Source organism: Mercenaria mercenaria, chromosome 1, assembly GCF_021730395.1.
Source record: "Mercenaria mercenaria strain notata chromosome 1, MADL_Memer_1, whole genome shotgun sequence".
Classification (NCBI taxonomy): Eukaryota; Metazoa; Mollusca; class Bivalvia; order Venerida; family Veneridae; genus Mercenaria; species Mercenaria mercenaria.
In genome coordinates, this window is record NC_069361.1 from 19,118,464 (window position 1) to 19,140,820 (window position 22,357).

A 22,357-nucleotide genomic window follows, 5' to 3' on the forward strand; every position below is an offset into this window, starting at 1 on the left:
CTATCTGTATCATGTACGTTGTAGTTCCAACGGAAGTAAAACGACATTTGTTAAATCCATGACTGCTACGATATATGTATGAAATAGAATCGGACAATTTTTCTTAAAATAGTTCTCAATTCAGATTATGATAATGAACTTGTTAATAGACGGTGTGCTAGTCTATATAGAGTATGTTTATGTAAATAGTTTCGCAAAAAATAAATATTTATTTAACTTACCTTACCTTAACAACAAGAACGTTTTGACATCTTAAGAGTAATATCCAACGTTTGTATGTTTGTAAAGAAGAAAATCACATGGACAAAAGTTGAAAATAATCCTGATTTTGACTTTAAATTATTTATCTAACAATATTAAAACATTCTAAAAAGGATAGGAGATAACATTCAAATTGCAGCACGGCAATGATCCGCAGTTTGAAAACACGAAGTAAATAACTCTTTTCTGTCTTCCTTTACTTTAAATGTAAAGTTTGTGTAATTCTGTTTGTAGGGTAAAACACAGACGCAGTTTGCTGTAAAATAAATCGGGACACGTTATATATATCATATTTACTAAGGCTCTTCAGCGAAAAATACAAATTATGCTCCTTGAAATACAGAAAATGCAATAAAATGACATATTCTTAAGAAGATTTGACTTTTGATTATTCTAAAAAGTATTCATTTGTTCTCTGTTCTGCCCTGTTATTTCAATAAATTTTAGTACATGAATATCCTAACTTAGTTTGTTCAATATTTTATACAGAATCGAGAGCTTGACGTTTATACAATGCTAAATTTCTGCCCAAATTATTGGAAGATATTAGGCAAATAATACATTTATTTAGGAACAGAGAAGCTAACAAAACCCGAACAAGGATAATACAAATTTGTCTGATGAAACAGAGTCATCGATTTATAACAAAAGAAGTGCCAATCATGGTGCCTCGTAATTTGGTGTAAATACGTGTTGGTCATGAACACTTCAACTAGTTCATTCACAATTGCCTGTATAATTGCATTACCGTACCCATAACTTGACATTTCGCCTGATGAACAAAAATAATGTAATTAAATCACTCGAGGAAACTGCACGCTAATAGAAACAGCGGCTTTTAGGTAACAATGTCAGTAAATATTCTGAACTGTTATGTAACTTGTTGCAAGTTTGCTGACGAGTCTGTGTTTATATTGCATATCAGCATGGCAGACTTTGATTTAGATACTGTTGTATATGCAACTGTAACGTGATACTTGTCTATCTAGAAGATGGCAAAAATATATCTAAAGTAACACAAAATACTCCAATATACCGAGCAAGTACATTACTAGTACTCATTTCGCATCACAATTCATACACCAGCTTCATACGTGTTATAAAATTTGAAATATACATATTTTACTTGCAAAGTTATGCACTCATTGTGTTGTTCTTAGTATACTTAATTGTTTTTTGGAAAAGTAGATGTGCTAAAGTATAGTATCACAACATTTTTTTCTTAATTTACATGTTTTTGTAGTAGTAACACATATCTCACTAAGTTTACTAAACACACTTTATCGCCCGAACAAATTTTCAAGTACAAATTCATACATACCAACACTGGTCCTAAATCTAGGACCAATGCATCCTCATATTGATAGCAAGTTCGGTGATAGACTAACTTCTAGACTATGATATATCATTGTTTTATTTTCTATTGTTTAAATTGTGAATATAGTCAGTCTATATCCTATGTCCATTTACAATCATTTCTCTGAGAAAATCTTTAAAATGTAATGGCATTTGTCACTATTACATAAAAAAACTACAAAATTTGACATTTTGTGACAAATTCTTTATTATCAGCCTAGTGGCTAGTCTAGTTCTATGACATTGCGTGTGTCAAGTCGTTCTTAACATTTTATCTCATGCGTCAAAAGTAGATTTCATCTTGTACTTAAATGGATATAAAACTGCATTTTCCTGTGCACTATTTTGGTGCTAATTATGTAATTGGGCTAAAATTCGTCTCTTAGGACATACCTCATTTCAGGTACCTCGGTTAACATATTTATATCGTCCCCATCTTATCTGGAGAGCATGACATCTTATCTCGTGTGCACGACATCTCATCTCGTGCATTCAACATCTTATTTCGATCGCTCGACATTTTATTCCGATCGCTCCAGATATTCCAGTTAAAAATAACATAAGTCTGTGTCCTAAACTACGTACTATGTTGTTGTCATTTGAACTAAATTTCAATAGTTGCCGACAACTTCCCCACACGATACCAAATATACAAAAGTCATCCGTAGGCTAAACTAGCCCAGTTCAGACCAGACCAGCCCAGTCCAACACAGCCCAGCCCAGTCTGACGCATTTCAGCGAAAGCAGCTTCAAGATATTTTTTTGTAACAGGAAAATGTATGATATACTTGACATAAACAGGCCTTTGGACCGAAGGATCGAACCCGGATATGTTGAAAGACAATCAATCGGAAATTGATGCACATGCAAGTAATGCGAACTGCACCGGTCTTGATAACGCCTGTTCATTTTAAGGGGTGCACTGCACCTGTTCGTGTCACTTACCGTTTACTTGTAGCCGGTTAACCTTATTTCACTGGTTGAAGGTGCGGATGGAAATATCTGTATCGAAAGTAACTGTTTAGGCAATAACGAGGCTCTGCAGAGTTACCGCGAAACAGTTACTCGAGAGCCAAATATTTCCATCCACACATTCAGCTAGTGATGATTCCTTTTCTTGTATACTGTACAATTTTAAGTCAGTATCGTATGCATTTACACATTCATTCATAAATTTCAGCATGCAAGTCATCTTAAAACGAGTTTGTTTTCCAGCAAAAAAAAAATACGGGAAAGTCCAGTCTCGCATTCAAGAAACACATTGTGTTTTGTATCAGTGCAGCTGTGGAAAACGAATGACTTCCTATTCTATTTATTAGTCATGTGTTCTATTTCTTCTTTCAGTTGAGGTCATAGTGCGACTATCCAACATTAGTGGCGGAGGAAAAACCTATGTGCCCCTCCGTGCATTATTTCAGGCACGAGCGGAGACCATGATAGTTTGCTTTTACTTTTTGTTTCTTGAAATTGTTTTGTTTTAGAATCACATCAAGATCCTCCATGCGCCCATTGTCCCACTCACTCCTCCATCCCAATCCCCACATATTAATCCCCTCCTCCGCCCCTTGCCCCAAAAAATATCTGTTATCTATTTGTTTTCTTTTTTTTAATATTCTGTGCCATCATTCACCACCTTCTCTACTCCTACCCTGCCCCCACAAATACACAATGTCAAGCTGTGAAACTAAACTTAGTGATCTACTGCTATCATGGCCCATCTTCTTTCTATATATACAAGCAATTAGTATAAAGATAATTATTTGTATAACATTAACATGTTAAGTCTGCTGCCATCGGGAAAGTATATAAAGACTGTATGAATATGACTTCCGTCGGGCTTGAAGCTAAAACTACATCAATTCAAATTTATTACATAAATTAAAAATTAAAAACAAAACACAATGGATAGTTAATGTAGGTCTTAGTTTTATATAGGGTGTGCTACATTTAGCGTTGATGTTGCGTCATATAACGGTGGGCAAAATATTGCGACATTTAGCGTTAAAGGTGCGACATATAGAGGCAGATAATTTTGCAACATTCAGTAATGGTGGCGATATTTAAGGTCAACCTTGAGACATTTAACGGTGGTTGCGACAATAAGCGGTGTTGCGACATTTGAGGGTGCCACAGCCATAATACAGCCAAATCTTTGAGTTTTGTACTCTTTCTTACATATAAAGACTTACAGTAAACAAGTGATAAAAGTTTCAAAGCCATATTTCAAACAGTTTACACAACATATAAACTGATACGAAAAACTTAACCAAGATTTGTAAGTTAAGAGTGGGGGGGGGGGGGGGGATAATTCAGTCAAATTCCTTGACAAAGTTATTTACGCTTGCCTAAAACTGGACACGGTAATGGTACAAAAGTGTTGAAAGTTTCAAAGCTATATAACAAAAGGTTTTGTAAAACGTGGACTGGTACGAAAAACTTAACAAAGGTAAGACGCTGACGCCGACGCCGTTGTGAGTAGTATAGCTCTGAGACTCCATATTCTCCAAACAGTCGAGCTAAAATTAAGAGTCAGGGAGGCATTTTGCACACATTTGATAAAAATATAGTCTATTAATCTGTGATAGAGGTATAGAGTACATCCTGCCTTAGCGGTCACCTGTACTAAGTAGTCACTTGCCTTAAGTAGCCAATCAACAAACTCATTTCAATATGACTTAGGCAGCCACCTGTCTTAAGCAGCCTCGCTGAGTCGTCGCTCCCTTTGATGGCTGCTTAAGACAGGTTTGGCTATAATCTTATTCGACTTTTTGGTAAAGAGTAAGAACGCAGAGACTTCATGGGTTTCCTCATCGTTGGCTCTGATACTGCCATACGGGAGCTTATTTGAAAATGACTGGGGAAGATCAAAGTTTGAATTTAGTATCTACAATAAATTACTTAATTTAGATTGGAACAAACATTATGGATTTTATAACGTTTTGAAAACTAAAAGTGCAATACACGTATATACTTTTCTAGTATTTGGTATTCGTTGTATGTAATGTAACAGTGGTAAGTGTAAACGTGTTGCAAATATCCATGATTAGGCTCAACACCTCTGACCGGAAGATCTTTTGCATTTCACATCTGAAAAGTTAAACTTCCATTGATTCATTACATTTATAGTATTGGGTTACTGCCTTTTTCTTTTATTCGAACAGAGTTATTAAGTGCTATTTATTCCCATTCTATTTCACAAAATCAATGACACTGCAACTTATGCCAATATTATCAGGTAATGTGATCCCAGCAAATAAAAAAAGCATAAAGACTTACTTTGCGGTGTTCATTACGCTTCATAGATGTTATTGATACGATCATTTTCCACAGTATTGCAGATATTGTTTCATTTAGCGTGTTTAGATCACGATGCAAGTGTAACATAATGCGTAACATTTTTTTTACTGCAAAACTTGATTTACTGTTATATTTGGTAAATCTTTTGAAGATTACTAAAATTTCTTTACTTCCGTGTCTGATTCATGAAATTACATGTATATCAAAATATGTCAACCTGACATCCCTTTATTGTTATAGCGGTAAAAACATTTGTTGAAAATCACTCACTGCACTAATAAACTCAATTAAATAATGGGGGGGGGGGGGGGGGAGGAGTAGGCTGGAAGGTAGCCTTCAGGGCTATAAACGGATTTCCAATTTTAAGTACAGTCAGACTTGCTAGAGAGACCGCATGTAATATGTGACCACGTTAAGAGATCTAAGATGCGCGCACATACTGAAATATCTCACATTATACATAACACAGTTGTAACGTCGTATCGTGTATTTACGCTGTTGTCTGTTCCATATTTTATATAACATACGTTATATACATAAAAATGAAAATTGAAGACATAATTACTAATCCGAGATTAGAAACTACCGGAAAGCCTGGTAATTCATACAGCTTAAGCAAACTGAAAGACAGAGACTTGATGCAGAGAACTCGACCGAGGAAAGTCAGAGAGAAAACATGACCGAGGCAAGTGCCTCGGTTGCCCAATAGTCGCTACGGCCATGATAGGACCAGTTCGTTTCACTTCTGCAGTCTACGCCGTTTCGACGCTGGAATCCGGATAGGCGTTCATACATTTTCCCAAAATTAATTCGGGTAAACATTTGGAAATTTAGCTTAACCACCAGTAAAAACAGAAACATACCTCAACAGATTTCAATTCCTTACTTACTTTAAACATGACACAATAGAAAATCAACGCAAATAAGATTTCTTTCTTATTTTGCGATAGAATGAAATGAATTGGGTCACCGTTTTGAATACAGTTTCGCTATGATACAATTTGTATTTAATGAACGCTACTCTATACACATGTTTGTAAATGCTTCTTAAAGTTGAACTTATTGTGGCTTCAGCCTTTCAAATATCAGTAATTTTTGAAAATACATTTTATACGAATGTTACGAGCATAATTATAACTAGAAAATGCTTTTGTAGAAAATCGCATATCTCCCCAATGCATAGTTATATAGGCAGGAAGTCAAAAGGGGACAGGAGCAAAAGTCAAAACGACACCAATGGTTGGCTGCAACAGGAATCATCTACTTGGCATGTCCAATCATTCCACAAAGTTTCAACATTTTGGGCTTAGTGGTTCTCAAGTTATGAATTGGAAACTGTTTTCCATGTTCAGGCCCCTGTGACCTCGACCTTTAATCGAGTGACCCCAAAATAAGAAGGGGTTATCTACTCTGCATGTCCAATTATCCTATACAGTTTCAACATTCTGGGTCAAGAGGTCCTCAAGTTATAGAATGAAAGATTTTTTTTTATGTTCAGCCCCCTGTGACCTTGAATTTTGATGGTTTGACCCAAAAAATAATAGGGGTCATATACTCTGTAATTTCTATCACCCTATGAAATTTAAAGGTTCTAGATCAAATGGTTCTCAAGTTATTGACTGGAAATGGATTTCCATAGCTTGAAAAATAGTAGTAGTAGCTTCCTCGCTTGGCGCTCAGCAATAAGGGAAATAGTTCTAGGACTAGTTATCCCGGTATCAGTGTAAAAAGACTGGGTTGGTTATCATGTGAAATGCCTACAGCGTTACATTCCAGTGAGGACGCAACCAATCTCGGGCATTGTGCTCCATGATATAAGTAGATAGCGTAATTTGTATTAGGAAAAGGCGCTAAGCATAATATATATATATACTTTTGATTAAATGATCTATTGTTGAATATGCAGATATGGTGAGTCAAATACGAACTGGGTCAACTTGATAACGTTAAACATGATTATGCATACACTGGTGCCTCTGGTGCTTTTCACTGGAAAACTAAAAAGTGAAATACATTTGGAAATACTCGGAGACAGACGCCATTAACATAGAACTTATCATGTACTTGAAAATGAAATCAAGTCTGTCCTTAGCTTGTATTTCTCCTCTTGTTCCTGGTTCAGGTGACGCGCGTTTCAATTTAGGCAGTTCAGCCAACATCCACGCTGTACCCGCGAAAGCAACACTTTATTTTAATTCATATCTGCCTTCAGCTGCAAACGGTTGTAGCCTATTAAACCCTAATAATTTCAAATCTCACACATTGTCCTGCTTTAAACGTAATTCAAATCAATATGTGACGGGCAATCGTAGGTGTTGAAAAAGTGAATTTTATTACCGCTATAAGTATACATTCTACAATCCCTAGCGTTAGGATTTTCTAAATAGTCGGTACAATTTTGATATTGACTTGGATACTGTTCTCCTTTTGTAATCCAGACCTTTCTAATCAGGCAACATGAATTTATTTCTCAAAATACAGTCCTTCGAAAAGATTTTTATAAATCAAATGGCCTCTTCCTTTGAGAAAGCTTTCAGCCCTTTGATCATTCAACGTCACTAACATCATGTATTAAACTTTTAACCGTCTGTAATTTTTATTTTATTAATAAATGTTGACGATTTTTACATACTGCCTTTTTGCTAGACTACTGCGTTGTAGTCCCATCATAGCTTTAAACTCATCATATGTCTGTCTACAAGTTAATTGTCTGCAAAGCCAAAATATCTTTAAGACCTGTCTTCTATTCTTTCCTGATTTATTATATTCGTTCTATGACTTTTTGTGTTGAATATTTGTATTCTAAACGTGCAAGTATGGATAGTTCTGTAAGAGATTCAACAGCCGAATGCGCAAAAAGCTTTACTGCTGTTTGAAAACAACTTTAATAGTAAGTGACATGTAAACAATCTGTTAAACGCGTATGTGCATTTGAATGATTACCAGTTATAACTTGATCTGATCCCTTCTAAACAGACATAACTGTAGACTGTTAAGAGAATGCCCTTTCTTCTTCCACAAAAAAATCAATGTATTAATATATAGATGAAGGAAGGAACCCTATGAATTTATGAGGTCCAGCATCTAGTTTTAAACGATCCCCTTTCTTAAGTGCAAAACACCTATAAAATTGAATTTTTCAAAAGAGAGATCTTATTGTCTCAGTTTTAATTTTAGTGATTTAACTATTTGCTCGATATATTTGATTGCGCTACATTCAAAACAACATTTTAAACAAGACGGTGTAAAGTTAGAGAAAATATTTTACATGCAATTGAAAAGGAGAAATAACGAAAAATGTCATGAATGCTAAAATAGTCTTAAAATAAAAGAGATATCAAAACATCACGACCTATAAAATATATTTCTCAAATTCTGTCATTCGGAAAACCGAATGGGTATCGAGTTATTTTTATGGGATGGGGCAGTATATTATGATATGCTTGGGTCAATCTTTTATGATATGTCGGGAGGCAATATGCATGATATGCAGGGTGTAATCTGTTATGATATGTCGGGTGGCAATCTGTTACGATATGCCGGTTGGCAATCTGTTATGATATGTCGGGTGGCAATCTGTTATGATATGCAAGGTGCAATCTGTTATGATATGCCAGGGGCAATCTGTTATGATATACCGGGTGCAATCTGTTATGATATGTCGGGTGCAATTTGTTATGATATGCCAGAGGCAATCTTGTACATTACGCCAGTTCAAATGGATTATAAGCTGGATATTCTAAACATGAAAATAATCCTAATTTCCATGTTCATATCTAACACACTGAATACAAAACAAAAAGGATACGACATAACGTTTCAAGTACGGTCGTGATTATTAACACTAATAGTGGAAAGCTTTTATTAAATCACTACTTTAGTCCTTTGCTTTCAATAGCACATCTTCGGTTTGTACCATTGCGTTCGTGAGATAAAAGGTATACACATTTTAGTAAACAATAAATCGAGACAGGTAATATAAATCATATTTACATAGGTTCTTCAGTGAACAAAACAAACTTTGCTACCTTAAATTCGTCAAAATCAAAACTAAAATGAAATATATAGACACCTTCTTTAAAAACGATATGTGGCTATGTTTTTTCATAATCCTCAAATTATGTTTTAAAGAAGACTCATAAACTGTTCTTCCATTTTCTGTCCGTTTATATTTATACATTACATGTATACTTGTATAATGTATTTTCTATAGAACAAATTGAATGTTTAAATTCTAACCAAACTATTGACAGACTAACCGCCGTTCGTTTGACTTCCCGGCAATGCCCGAATATCCGGCGTGTGCCGATGAGCGCCTTCTTGCGTCATAGGCTAAGGGGCAGATCATACATTTTCCCGAAATTAATTCGGATAAACATTTCGAAATTTAGGTTAACTAACAGTAAAAATAGAAACATACATAAAAAAAAATGATTCTTTACTTACTTTGAACAGGACACAGTAGAAAATTAAAGCAAATTAGAGTTCTTTCTTATTTTGCAGAACACACCGAAGATTTTTAATCGGTGGGAATTTTCGGACCGGCGTATACCGGATTGAGTGAAACTAATCGGGTCATAGTTTTGAATACAGTTTCTCCCTTTTTAACATTACTAACTCATTATAAAATTATGACATTTACTTAATCATTTGTAGCATATCTGCTATTTGAGATAAAAATTTCAGATACATGCTATTTACTTTCATTTGCCTACTTAATCCGTGATAGGGTTTTTCGTAAAATGTGCAACTTTATTTCGAAACTATGCACCATTCCAAAGGTTTCTGGTGGCAGTAGTTTGAAATTGAATATATGAATAATATGCAATTTTAAAATATATTTGTTTAAAATTACAACTTTCACAAAAGATTTGAAAGAAAGAAAATATTGTTTTTTTTATATTTGCTAAGATATTCGGAAATTATCATAAAAATCTATCCAGAAATTATATATGTATTGATTGCTTAAAAGTGTTTGTGTCAAACATGGCCGAAATCTAAAATGAAAAACGTCCCATATAATTGTTTTTTTCAACATAAATTTCAAATCTAATCGACATATTTTGAAAAATAAACGAAACGTTGCTATTACCAACCTTAGAGTACTTTAGAATAATTAATTATTGTCATTTGCTGCAAAGAGAACTCTGGCAAAATCTTTATTACAGAAAATGTGGATAAAACAGTAAACATACATATTTTTCTCTCCTGCAGCGTTAAATATATATTAATCATAAACACATTTAATCGTCAAAGCAAACCTGTAAACATCATTTCATACAAATGAATGTTAAAAGAGATTCACTCTAAATGTAGGACCTATGCATCTTCAGTTTAAATCTTACTTAAAGATAACAGTGAGTGTCACGTCGTTATCAACACATTATTAATCTTACACGACATAAGTGAAGTAGATTCTATCCTGAATTAAATGAATACGATATTGCCTTTGCTCATACAGTGCAAATTGCGTAATCTGAACTGTGTATTCATTAACAACAGTAAGACATTCAGAATACACTATGTACCTCGATTATCTCCTTCATATCTGGAGAAAAACGAGGTTTTAAGCCATTCATAAAATAATTTGAAAAACACAGTGAGAACGGTAGCCGATCTATTATTTAAAACTATGCAAAATCCATGTTCCTCGAAAAAAAATCTCAAGGAAAAAACCAAAGATTTAGTTTAGCTTGCTTGCACTCTCGTGTAATGCTCGATGACCCTTCTATGACTACTGACGTATTCATTTTTTTTTTATTATTTAATGTTAACCTTAAAGCGACAACGATCTAGTTATATGTGTTTTTCCTGTTAATAAAACAATAAAGCCACCTCAAAATATTTACATCATGTCAAACCAGTATGTAAAATTGGCAAGGGGAAAGTAATAAGATTTCCAAAGCAAATTAAAATCAATTTGCTTTTAATAATAGATTCAAAATTGACATTTAAGACGTACAGTCCGTGTCTGATAACTTCGGAGTGACTATTTGGACGAGTCCAAGTCAGGAGGGTAATCGATAATTGTCATTATCTAAGTACACACTTTTATATTATACTACTAACTGGAACACTCACTTTGAAGTAGAAGATTAGTACCGGCCGTAGAGCGTTAGCGTTAGTACATTTGCGATTCTTTTTATTTCCATAGTCGCGTTGGTTCGAATCCCATGATTTATACTTCTTTAAATCTTTGTTTTTATTTATGTTTTAATTAAATTTTTTTCAAAGACAACTGAAAATATTCAAAATGCATTAATACAGCACTACGCTATACAATAACGAACTCGAACTGAAATATGGAAAAATGATGATGCTTGAAATAACCTTTAGAACATTTTGTAGTATGCATTTAGCATCATTTTTATACTGAACAATGTTTCTCTTTGCAACAATAGACGTGGACGCCTCGGACATGTTGACTACACTAATACTGGCAATATATCAGAGAGGAATTTAACCTACACGAAATTTCCGAGTGTTTTCGTGACTATGCATTCATAATACTGTGTTTACACAGAGCTGATGGCTGGTCACCTTTAAACAGAAATTAATTTAATAATATTTCTATCTAAATATATTAATATATTCCAGGAAAAATGAATGATTATGGTGGTTACCCTGAAAGAGAAACAAAAAAAAAAACAAAAAAAAGAAAAAACACTTACTTCGATTCGAACCTACGGTCGAAAAATTCGACATTTCAAACATCAATGCTACCTCTGAGCTATCGGGACTGACAGACGTGTTGCAATAAAATATACCCAATGTTTTTGTTCATGTAAGTTGCTTTACCTATTTTGTTTTATAAGTCCAGAAAACATAAACAAACGTGACGTCACTCCGAAGTTATCAGACACGGACTGTACAAATCGACAATGATAGGTAATACTATGTTTTCCTAGCAGACATCAAACGAAACTGACAGAATTCTGTTTCCGACTATATGATTGAATAAAGGTTGTTTATGAACCAGTTGGGAAATGTAACAAACAGGGTATGTGATGATTTATTCAAATGAAGTAACACTTCTCGGCATTTAACTTACTTAACAGTTATCAGACCAAAGGAAAACATAATAAAAGAACACCGTCTGTTTGAATTCCTGCTGTAATGGTGTTTTTATATCTCGCTTTTGTATCTTCATCAAATTTATCTTATTTTCATCTTTTTTGAACGCAAACTATTCTCACAGGAGTCAGCGGCGACCTAGTAAGCAGGCTTGTTTACAGTCAGGTCCGGTGTCGATTCTCGCTTCGGAAGTATCGTCCTAGCACTAGACGCAACAAACACAATTATAATGACAACTACCCTTGGACCGACAATTCATTCCAATTGTAGCCTTCCCTAAACTTTAAGATACCATCACTACACATTTAGCATCATAATTAAATATGTTTTCTATCCTCTTCGATACATCGCAAACCTAATCTATAAGCAGATACTGATAAGTCACCTCTTAAGTTACGTAGGAAAGACATTTAATGTGCATTTAATATGAATACGTAAATTACCCATAGCTAAGCATTAATCAATATGATATTTGAAAATATATACTGGCAGTTGTTATGTACTCTTATTGCTTTAGGTAGATAAGTTGATAGATTGTAACTTCTAGATATTTATCAAACTGTAAGGATATACTAAACGTAAATGAGCATGGACTCGCTACTGGGGAGGTCAACAAATATTTAGCGATAATGTTCCAACCAATTGGTATTCCGCAGGGAAGACAAGTAGTAAACTAAATAAGATACCGCCAAGTTGATCTCTCATTGTTGTATAGCCAGATCTGAGAAATAAAAGATACTTTTAATAATTTATCTAACAATATTTAAACATTCTAAAAAGGAAAGAGATAACATTCAGGTTACAGCACGACAACGATCTGCAGTTCGAAAACACAAAGTAAATAATTCTTTTCTGTCTTCCTTTACATTAAATATTAAATGTAAAGTTTGTGTCATTCCATTTGTAGGGTAAATCACAGACGCAGTTTGATGAAAAATAAATTGGGACACGTTACATATATTATAGTTATTAAGACTCTTCAGCGAAAAATACAAATTATGCTAACTGAAATACAGAAAATGGAATAAAATGACAAAGTCATATTCTGAAGAAGTTTTGACTTTTGTTTTTTAATATCTGTGAAAATCAGGAAGTTTTCGTTTCTTCTCTGTCCTGCCCTTTTTCTGTTATTTCAATCAATTCTAGCTCATGAATATCATTACTTAGTTTTACTTCAATATTTTATTCAGAATGGAGAGCTTGACATTTATACAATGCTAAATTTCTGCCCATATTATTGGAAGATATTAGGCAAACAATACATTTATTTAGGAAGTGAGAAGCTAGCAAAACTCAAACAAGGATAATACAAATTTCTCTGATGAAACAGAGGCATCGATATGGTTTGTATAACAAAAGAAGTGCCAATCATGGTGCGTTGTAATTTGATGTAAATACGTGTCGATCATGAATGCTTCAACTAGTTTATTCACAATTGCCTGTATAACTGCATGACATTTCGCCTGATGAACAGAAATAATGTTATTAATTCACTCGAGAAAACTGCACGCTAATACAAGCAGCGGCTTTTACGTATTAATGTCAGTAAATATTCCAACTGTTATGTAACTTGTTGCAAGTTTGCTGACAAGCCTGTGTTTATATTGCATAGTAGTATGGCAGACGGTGATCTAGATTACTGTTGTATATGCAGCTGTAACGTGATACTTGCCTGTCTAGAAGATGGCGTAAATATAGCTAAAGTAACAAAAACAAAAACTCCAATAAACCAACCGAGAAAGTACATTACTAGTACTCATTTCGCATCAAAATTCATACAGCAGCTTAATATGTGTTATAACCTTTGAAATATACATATTTCACTTGCAAAGTTACGCACTCATTATGTTGTTAATTGTTCTTTTAAAAAAGCAGATGTGCTAAAGTATAGTAACGCAACATTTTTCTAAATTTAAATGTTTTTTTTTTCTCTTGCAGTTGTAACATATAGACTATCTCACTAAGCTTAATAAACACACTTCATCGACAGGACAATTTTTCAAGTATAAAATCATGCAAACCAATTGTTAAAAATCTAGGACCGAAGCCTCCTCATATTGATAGCAAGTTCGATGACATATATCCTATGTCCTGTTACAAACATATTTCTAGGAAAATCTCTAAAATATAATCCCATTTGTTACTATTATATACACTAAATGACAAACTACAAAATTTGATATTTTATAATGTGACAATTTTTTTAGTATCAGTCCAGTGGCTAAGCTAGTTCTATGACATTGCGTGTGTCACGTTGTCCTCAACAATTAATCTCATACGTCAAGAGTTAAGTAGATTTCATCTTGTACTTAAATGGATATAAAACTGCATTTTCCTGTGCACTATTTTGGTGCTAATTATGTAACTGGGCTAAACAATCGTCTCTTAGGACATAATGATTTCCGTCATTCAAAAATAATGTACAACTGATAGGTCTTACTATTTAGAACATATTAAACCAGTATGTTAAATGCATAGTATCAAGATATCTGACAAAACAATGGTGACAGAAAAAAAACGGTATTTTTTTTAATTCATTGTTACTTCATACTTTGTTTGATGGTCTTTGTATACTAAAACGTCTCTCTGTATAGACCTCAACACAATTGATTAATTCATAGTTCATGCACTTTGTTTGTTTACTAGGTTTACAATATACGCTAAATATATCAAATGTAAGGTGCTAAAATCAGCACGTAAAGATGTAACATTTAAATTTGTTATCAATGCCTCCATGAGAAATTTAGATTTGATGACGCAACGACTCGATATGTCCTATTCTTACTAGACAGGAAAATCAGTGAATGATACGCACAGTGTATAATGCATTTGAACTGTTTCAAATGAACATGCTTTAAGATGTAAATAATATTGGCTCTGACATGTCTAAATATGCAAACGGAACTAATACAGTGGAACTTGGTTTTTGTAGATAGAGGTACGTGAGCGCAAGGCCAGTGTATAACATTAAAAAAAAAATAATGTGCCGTATTATCGCCCCGTTGTAAAAGACTGTCTTGAAATCGATTTCAAGAGTCTGTATTTAAAACCCCTCAGATCAATAGGCACATTACAAATTTTACTATATTTAACAAGATTGAATAATTTACACTGTCAGTTGTGTGTCTAGTGCCAATTCCTTTTTTTTTTTGCAACCAAGGGAACATTTTGACAAAATTTTCAAGGGAACTGTGCTAAAACAGTTCTAGTTTCAAAACTTTCATTGATGTTATAACATTGATACAGTACGCGTAAGTTAATAGACATCTTATCAAGTTGCAGATGGCATCATTAATAATAGTTGATTGATCGACTTTAGAAATGTGACAATGCATATGTGGATTTATTCGGAATCATCTGGCACTATTGGCACTTCACTTACTTACCTTGCATAATGATTGTTAGAACAATATAACAAAAAAGATATAAAAGAAAATATAATGACCAAACTGCTGCTATGACGATTTGAATCTATGACTGTCTTTTGTTGTCGTTTCTTCTTTTTTTCTGAATATATTTGCAGAGTATATTTGGTCATGAAAACCGCACGAAGGTATTAAGAAACTCACAAAGTAAAAAATACGTCGTTGTTTTTATTTCTAGTACGTTATTTTGAATACAGTGGTTTTCGGACTAACCCTCGACTCTTATTTATTTGATCTCAATAGAATGATCAAATGTAGATGCTCAAGATTATATAAGATAATATATTTTATCGGCTGTAAGCTGTGGTTTTAATACTGATCCATGTTCATAGATAGAAAACCACTAGATATGCTCAGACCTTTAAAGACTCAGTTGTGAGGGATATTTTACAAATGATATAACATCATTTCAAAGGCATCATGCTGGTTGTTTAGGAGATCATTAACAACAAGACAACTCTTCATTTAATCATATTTAAGTGGTTAACTTGACTGTAAGTACTAAATTTCCTGTAACTCGTAGCCTATTTAGAAATAATAATCTTTAAAGCTTAATTGTGTTTAAAATGACGTCAGTAATATTGCCAAAAGTTTAGGCATTGTGCAATCCTGAGCTTAGTAAGAGTATAGGCGGTGAAATACTCAGTCTCTCGACCAGAATATATATACATGTCATGTGTAAGACGCTTCAATACAGTAATAAGTTCTATAAATCACTGCGGGAAAACATACTTGTTAAATATGTTCTATTCTCATATTTCACCAAAATATTTTATCATTAGATATTGACTTAAATCTAGGAAATCATTTTCAAATATATTTAATGTGGCTAAATATTTAAACTAACTGTATTTACGAGAGGTGTTCAACTTTTAATTTTAAATTTAATTTAAATTCTAAGACACTATTATTCGAAGAAATTCGAAATATTTGCATTGTACTGTTTTCAGCATTACAGTATCGGAGAATTATTGTGCCGAATATGCGGAGAGATGGTCATGATAGAACAGTACAAGAAAGTCTACCTAGTGATAACAGTCCATTCTCCCTCTTTAATACTATGAAATTACAAAAAAAATGTAGTTTCAAACCATGTTTTAACAACCTTCATGATTCACGATTTTTACTTCCTGTATAAACTTGTTTCATTCCAGGTGACTCTGACTTTTAACTTATTCTCACATATGACACGTCATTTGCGAGTAGTCTATTTTGATATCAGCAAGGCCTTTGACAAAGTCTAGCACAGAGATCTACTGCGCAAACAAAGATATGCTAGGATAACGGGTTTTTTTCCTTCAATGGTTTGAAGATTGTCATTCAAACAGACGTCTACGAGCTGCCCGTCATTAAAGGTAATTCAAGTGGGTGTGTTTAAAACTGGCGTTCTCCAAAGATTAATTCTTCAACACTTACTATTCTATATCTGCATAATGACTTTGTTGAAGACAGCAGATAATGTTATAATCATTTTGCTGACGACACAGGTCTAGACGTTATAGTTGAGCAATCAGATATTGTGGCAGGACTTCTTCAGTCTGATATTCAAACCATTTCCTCGTGGGCAGATGAATGACTCGTCACATTCAATCCTTCTCATTCTGTAGGTACTTTAATATCGAGAAATCAAAATGGTCAACCACATCATTCTTTTCAAATGTATGATTAATACATACCTGAAGTAACTGATCACAAACATCTCGGTATTCTAATCAAGTGATTCCAGCTGTGCTCTCACATCAAGAGCATTTTAGAAAAGGTATGAAAGAGTGTCAACATTGTGCACAAATTGAAATTCTCTCTCGAACGTACGTCTCTTCAGTTTATTTGTCTTTCTTTCAAACTAAGACCATCATGGTAGACTAGTGGTATAGCACCCTTGAGTGTAGGACATGGGTTCGCTCCGTAGCTGCCTCAAACCAGACTTGAAAATAGTAGTAGTAGCTTCCTCGCTTGGCGCTCAGCTTTAAGAGAAATAGTTCTAGGACTAGTTATCCCGGTGTCAGTGTAAAGTGACTGGATTGGTTATCATGTTAAATGTCTACAGCGTTACATTCCAGTGAGGACGCAATTAAACTCGGGCATTGTGCTCCCTGATTTGAATTGGGAAAAGGCGCTAAATCATAATACATACATACTTTCAATTAAAAGACCTATTGTTGAATATGCAGATATGGTGTGGAGCAATTGTGTCAAATACGAACTGGGCCAACTTGATACATTTAAAAATGATTTTGCATACACTGCTGCCTCTGGAGCTTTTCACTGGAAACCTACCAAGTGAAATACATTTGGAAATACTCGGAGACAGACGCCATTAACATAGAACTTATCATATACTTGAAAATGAAGTCAAGTCTGACCCCAGCTTGTATGTTTTCTCTTGTTCCTGGTTCAGGTGACACGTGTTTCAATTTAGGCATTTCAGCCGACGCTGTACCCGCGAAAGCAACACTTTATTTTAATTCATTTCAGCTGTAAACGGTTGGAGCCTATTGAATCCTAATAATCTTAACTCTCAAACATTGTCCTGCTTTAAACAAAATTCAAACCAATATGTGACGGGCAATCGTAGGTTCTCTATACGTACCTCTGTACCAGTTGCAGCGCAATAAATCATCGCTTCATCTAAGACAGTTATGTTCTATGCCAATGTTGAAAAAAGTGAATCTTATTATCGCTATTAGTATACATTTTACAATCCCTAGCATTAGGATTTTCTAAATAATCTGTACAATTTTGATATTGACTTGGATACAGTTCTCTTTTTTTTTGTAATTCAGACCTTTCTAATCGGGCAACATGAATATATATTTTAATAAGTCAAATGGCCTCTTCCTTTGAGAAAGCCTTCAGCCCTTTGATCTTTTACAACAAACACCCAAATGCAGTAGATACCATTAAATTTTTTTTCAACATCTCTAACATCATGTATTAAATTTTTACCGTCTGTAATTTTTATTTTATTAATAAATGTTGACGACTTTTGCACACTACCTTTTTGCTAGACTATTGCTTTCTAGTCCCATCATAGCTTTAAACTCATCATGTGTCTATCTACAAGTTAATTGTCTGCAAAGCCAAAAAATCTTTAAGACCTGTCTACTATTTTTAGCCTTCCTGATTTATTATATTCTTTCTATGACTTTTTGTGTTGAATATTTGTATTCTAATCGTGCAAGTATGGATAGTTCTGTAAGAGATTCAACAGCCAAATGCGCAAAAAGGCTTCACTGCTGTTTGAAAACAATTTTAATAGTAAGTGATATACTTTAGCTACATGTAAACAATCTGTTTAACGCGCATGTGCATTTGAATGATTACCAATTATTACTAGATTTGATTCCTTCTAAATAGACATAACTGTTGATTGTTAAGGGGATGCCCCTTCTTCTTCCACAAAAAAATCAATGTATTAATATGCAAAACACCTAAAAAATTGATATATTCAAAAGAGGGATCTTATTGTCTCAGTTTTAATTTTAGTGATTTAACTATATGCTCGATATAAATTATTGTGCTACATTCAAAACAACATTTTAAACAAGACGGTGTTAAGTAAGAGAAAATATTCTACATGCAATTGAAAAGGAAAAAAAAATGAAAATGTCATGAATGCTAAAATAGTCTCAAAATAAAAGAGATATCAAAACATCACGACCTACAAAATATATTTCTCAAATTCTGTCATTCGGAGTTATTCTTATGGGGTGGGGCAGTATATTATGATATGCTGGTGGCAATCTGTTATGATATGTCCGGAGGCAATATGCATGATATGCAGGATGCAATTTGTTATGATATGTCGGGTGGCAATTTGTCATGATATACCGGGTGGCAATCTGTTATGATATGCAAGGTGCAATCTGTTAGGATATGCCGGGTGCAATCTGTTATGATATGCCGGATGCAATCTGTTATGATATGTCGGGTGCAGTCTGTTATGATATGCCGGGTGCAATTTGTTATATGTCACAGGCAATCTTGTACATTACACCAATTCAAATGGATTATAAGTTTGGTATTCTAAACATGAAAAAAATTGTAATTTCCATGTTCATATCTAAAAACCTGAATACAAAACAAAAAGGATACGACCTAACGTGTGAAGTACGGTCGTGATTAATAACACAAATAGTGGAAAGCTTTTATCAAATCACTACTTTACTCCTTTACTTTCAATATCACATCTTCTATTTGTACTATTGCGTTTGTGAGATAAAAGGTATACACATTTTAGTAAACAATAAATCGAGACAGGTAATATAAATCATATTTACTTAGGCTCTTCAGTGAACAAAACAAACTTTGCTACATTAAATTCGTCAAAATGAAAACTAAAATGAAATATATATAGACACTTTCTTTAAAAACAAGACGGCCATGATGGCCCTATATCGCTCACCTGTGTAGAGTTGCTTGCTTGAACAAAATTCTTAGCTAAAGCTTTAAGATCTAGGCCTTCTGGTTTATTTTTAGCAAATTTATGAAGATTTCCCTATGCACAATCAAGTAACCCTGGGGCTGGGTCAATTTGACCCTGTGGGGTCAAGATTTGAACAAATTTTGTAGAGGTCCACTAAGCCATGCTACATTTGAAATATCTAAGCTCTAGGCCTTCTGGTTTATTTTTAGAAAATTTTGAAGATGTTTCTATGTACAATCAAGTAACCCCATGGGGCGGAGCCAATTTGACCCCGGGGGTCATGATTTGAACAAATTTTGTAGAAGTCTACACTAGGCAATGCTACATGTCAAATATCTAAGATCTAGGCCTTCTGGTTTATTTTTAGAAAATTTTTGAAGATTTTCATATATAAAATCAAGTGACCCCTGGGGCGGGGTCAATTTTGACTCCGGGGATCATAATTTGAACAAATGTTGTAGAGGTCCACTAGGCAATGCTACATATGAAATATCTAAGCTCTAGGCCTTCTGGTTTATTTTTAGAAATTTTTTGAAGATTTTCATATGTAAAATCAAGTGACCCCTAGGGCGGGGTCAATTTTGACCCCGGGATCATGATTTGAATAACTTTAGTAGAGGTCTACTAGGCAATGCTACATGTCAAATATCTAAGCTCTAGGGCTTCTGGTTTTTGAGAAGAAGATTTTTTAAGATTTTCCTATGTAAAATCAAGTGACCCCGGCGGCGGAGCCAATTTTGACCCCGAGGGCCATGATTTAAACAAATTTTGTAGAGGTCCACTAGGCAATGCTACATGTGAAATATCTAAGCTCTAGGCCTTCTGGTTTATTTTTAGAAATTTTTTGAAGATTTTCATATGTAAAATCAAGTGACCCCTGGGGCGGGGTCAATTTTGACCCCGGGGTCATGATTTGAACAACTTTAGTAGAGGACCACTAAACAGCTACATGTCAAATATCTAAGCTCCAAGGCTTATGTTTTTTGAGAAGAAATTTTTTTAAGATTTTCCTATGTACAATCAAGTAACCCCTGGGGCGGGGTCAAGTTTGACCCCGGGGTCATGATTTGAACAAACTTGGTAGAGGTCTACTAGGCAATGCTTCACACCATATATCTAAGCTCTAGGGCTTCTGGTTTTTGAGAAGAAGATTTTTTAAGTTTTTCCTATGTAAAATCAATTTTGACCCGAGGGTCCTGATTTAAATAAATTTTATAGAGACTGAATAGGCAATGCTACATGTCAAATATCTAAGCTCTAGGCGTTCTGGTTTATTTTCAGAAATTTTTTGAAGATTTTCATATGTAAAATCAAGTGACCCCTGGGGCGGGGTCAATTTTGACCCCGGGGTCATGATTTTCAACAAACTTGGTAGAGGTCCACTAGGCAATGCTTCACACCAAATATCTAAGCTCTAGGACTTCTGGTTTTTGAGAGGAAGATTTTTAAAGTTTTTCCTTTCGGTTGCCATGGCAACCATAGTTCTCCATGGAATTAAATTCTTTGAACAATTTTAAAAGGGGGCCACCCAAGAATCATTCCTGTGAAGTTTGGTGTAATTCTGCTCAGTGGTTTTCAAGAAGAAGATTTTTTTACAAATTGTTGACGGACGACGCACGACGCACGACGGACGACGGGCATCAAGCGGTCACAATATGTGGCTGTGTTTTTCATTATCCTCAAATTCTGTTTTAAAGAAAACTCATAAAAGATACGGATTTGTTTTCTGTTGTTCCATTTTCTATCCATTTATATTTATATATTACATGTATACTTGTATATAGTATTTTCTATAGAACAAATTGAATGCTTAAATTCTAATCAAACTATTGGCAGACTAACCTATTGGCAGATATGACTCAAATTATCAAAAGAAAATTACAGATTTCCCTCATGAAATAGGAACATAGAATCGTTTTGCATAATGAAATAAATGCCAATCTGCATTTTAATGTGATGTAAGTACAGATTGTTCATTCAATAGGTTTGGATCAAGTTCTTGCATAACTACGTTACCGTAAGTCTAGCTTAACACTGCGCCCGATCAACAAAAATATGCCATAAAACACACGAGAAAACACAAGTTAATAAAAAAGAGCGACTTAAATGTATAAATGTCAGTTAACATCCCGGACTGTTATGTAACTTGTCACAAGTTTGCTGGCGAGTCAGTGTTTTTGTTGCATACCAGAATGACAGACGGTGATCTAGATACTGATTGTAACTTTCTATTTTTTTCTAGTGTGTTTAAAAGTAGTTGTAACAACTTTAAGCAACACTAAATAAATTTACAGTTACAAATATCTCCGAAAAATGGAGCCAATAAAATAATCAGCCATTCCGTATTCATTATGATGTTTTATATTTAACCATCTGAAGCTGACTTAAATATGTCACACACCAGACTCGTATGTTTCGTATAGGCATGGCCGTAGCGAGCTACTAAATTTTCCCGAGGCATTTATTTGCGGTTTTTAGGCAAACCGTAATGGTATCGATATAGCGCCGACGGGGCTAA

At 34.2% G+C, this 22,357-nt stretch overlaps 1 protein-coding gene across 4 annotated transcripts in view; it reads right to left on the reverse strand.

Annotated features, from left to right (window-relative positions):
- Nucleotides 1-22,357, reverse strand: part of LOC123524188 (muscarinic acetylcholine receptor M1-like) — a 126,669-nt gene that overhangs the window by 82,607 nt on the left and 21,705 nt on the right. The window contains exon 1 of one of the 4 annotated variants that reach the window (XM_053541334.1): nt 227-449. The exons of 2 other annotated variants lie outside the window; for them this stretch is intronic. The gene's annotated coding sequence lies outside the window, so the exon portion shown is untranslated. Of the gene's footprint in view, nt 1-221; nt 450-22,357 lie in introns of those variants that run through there. One more of the 4 variants, XM_053541318.1, reaches the window with a different exon arrangement.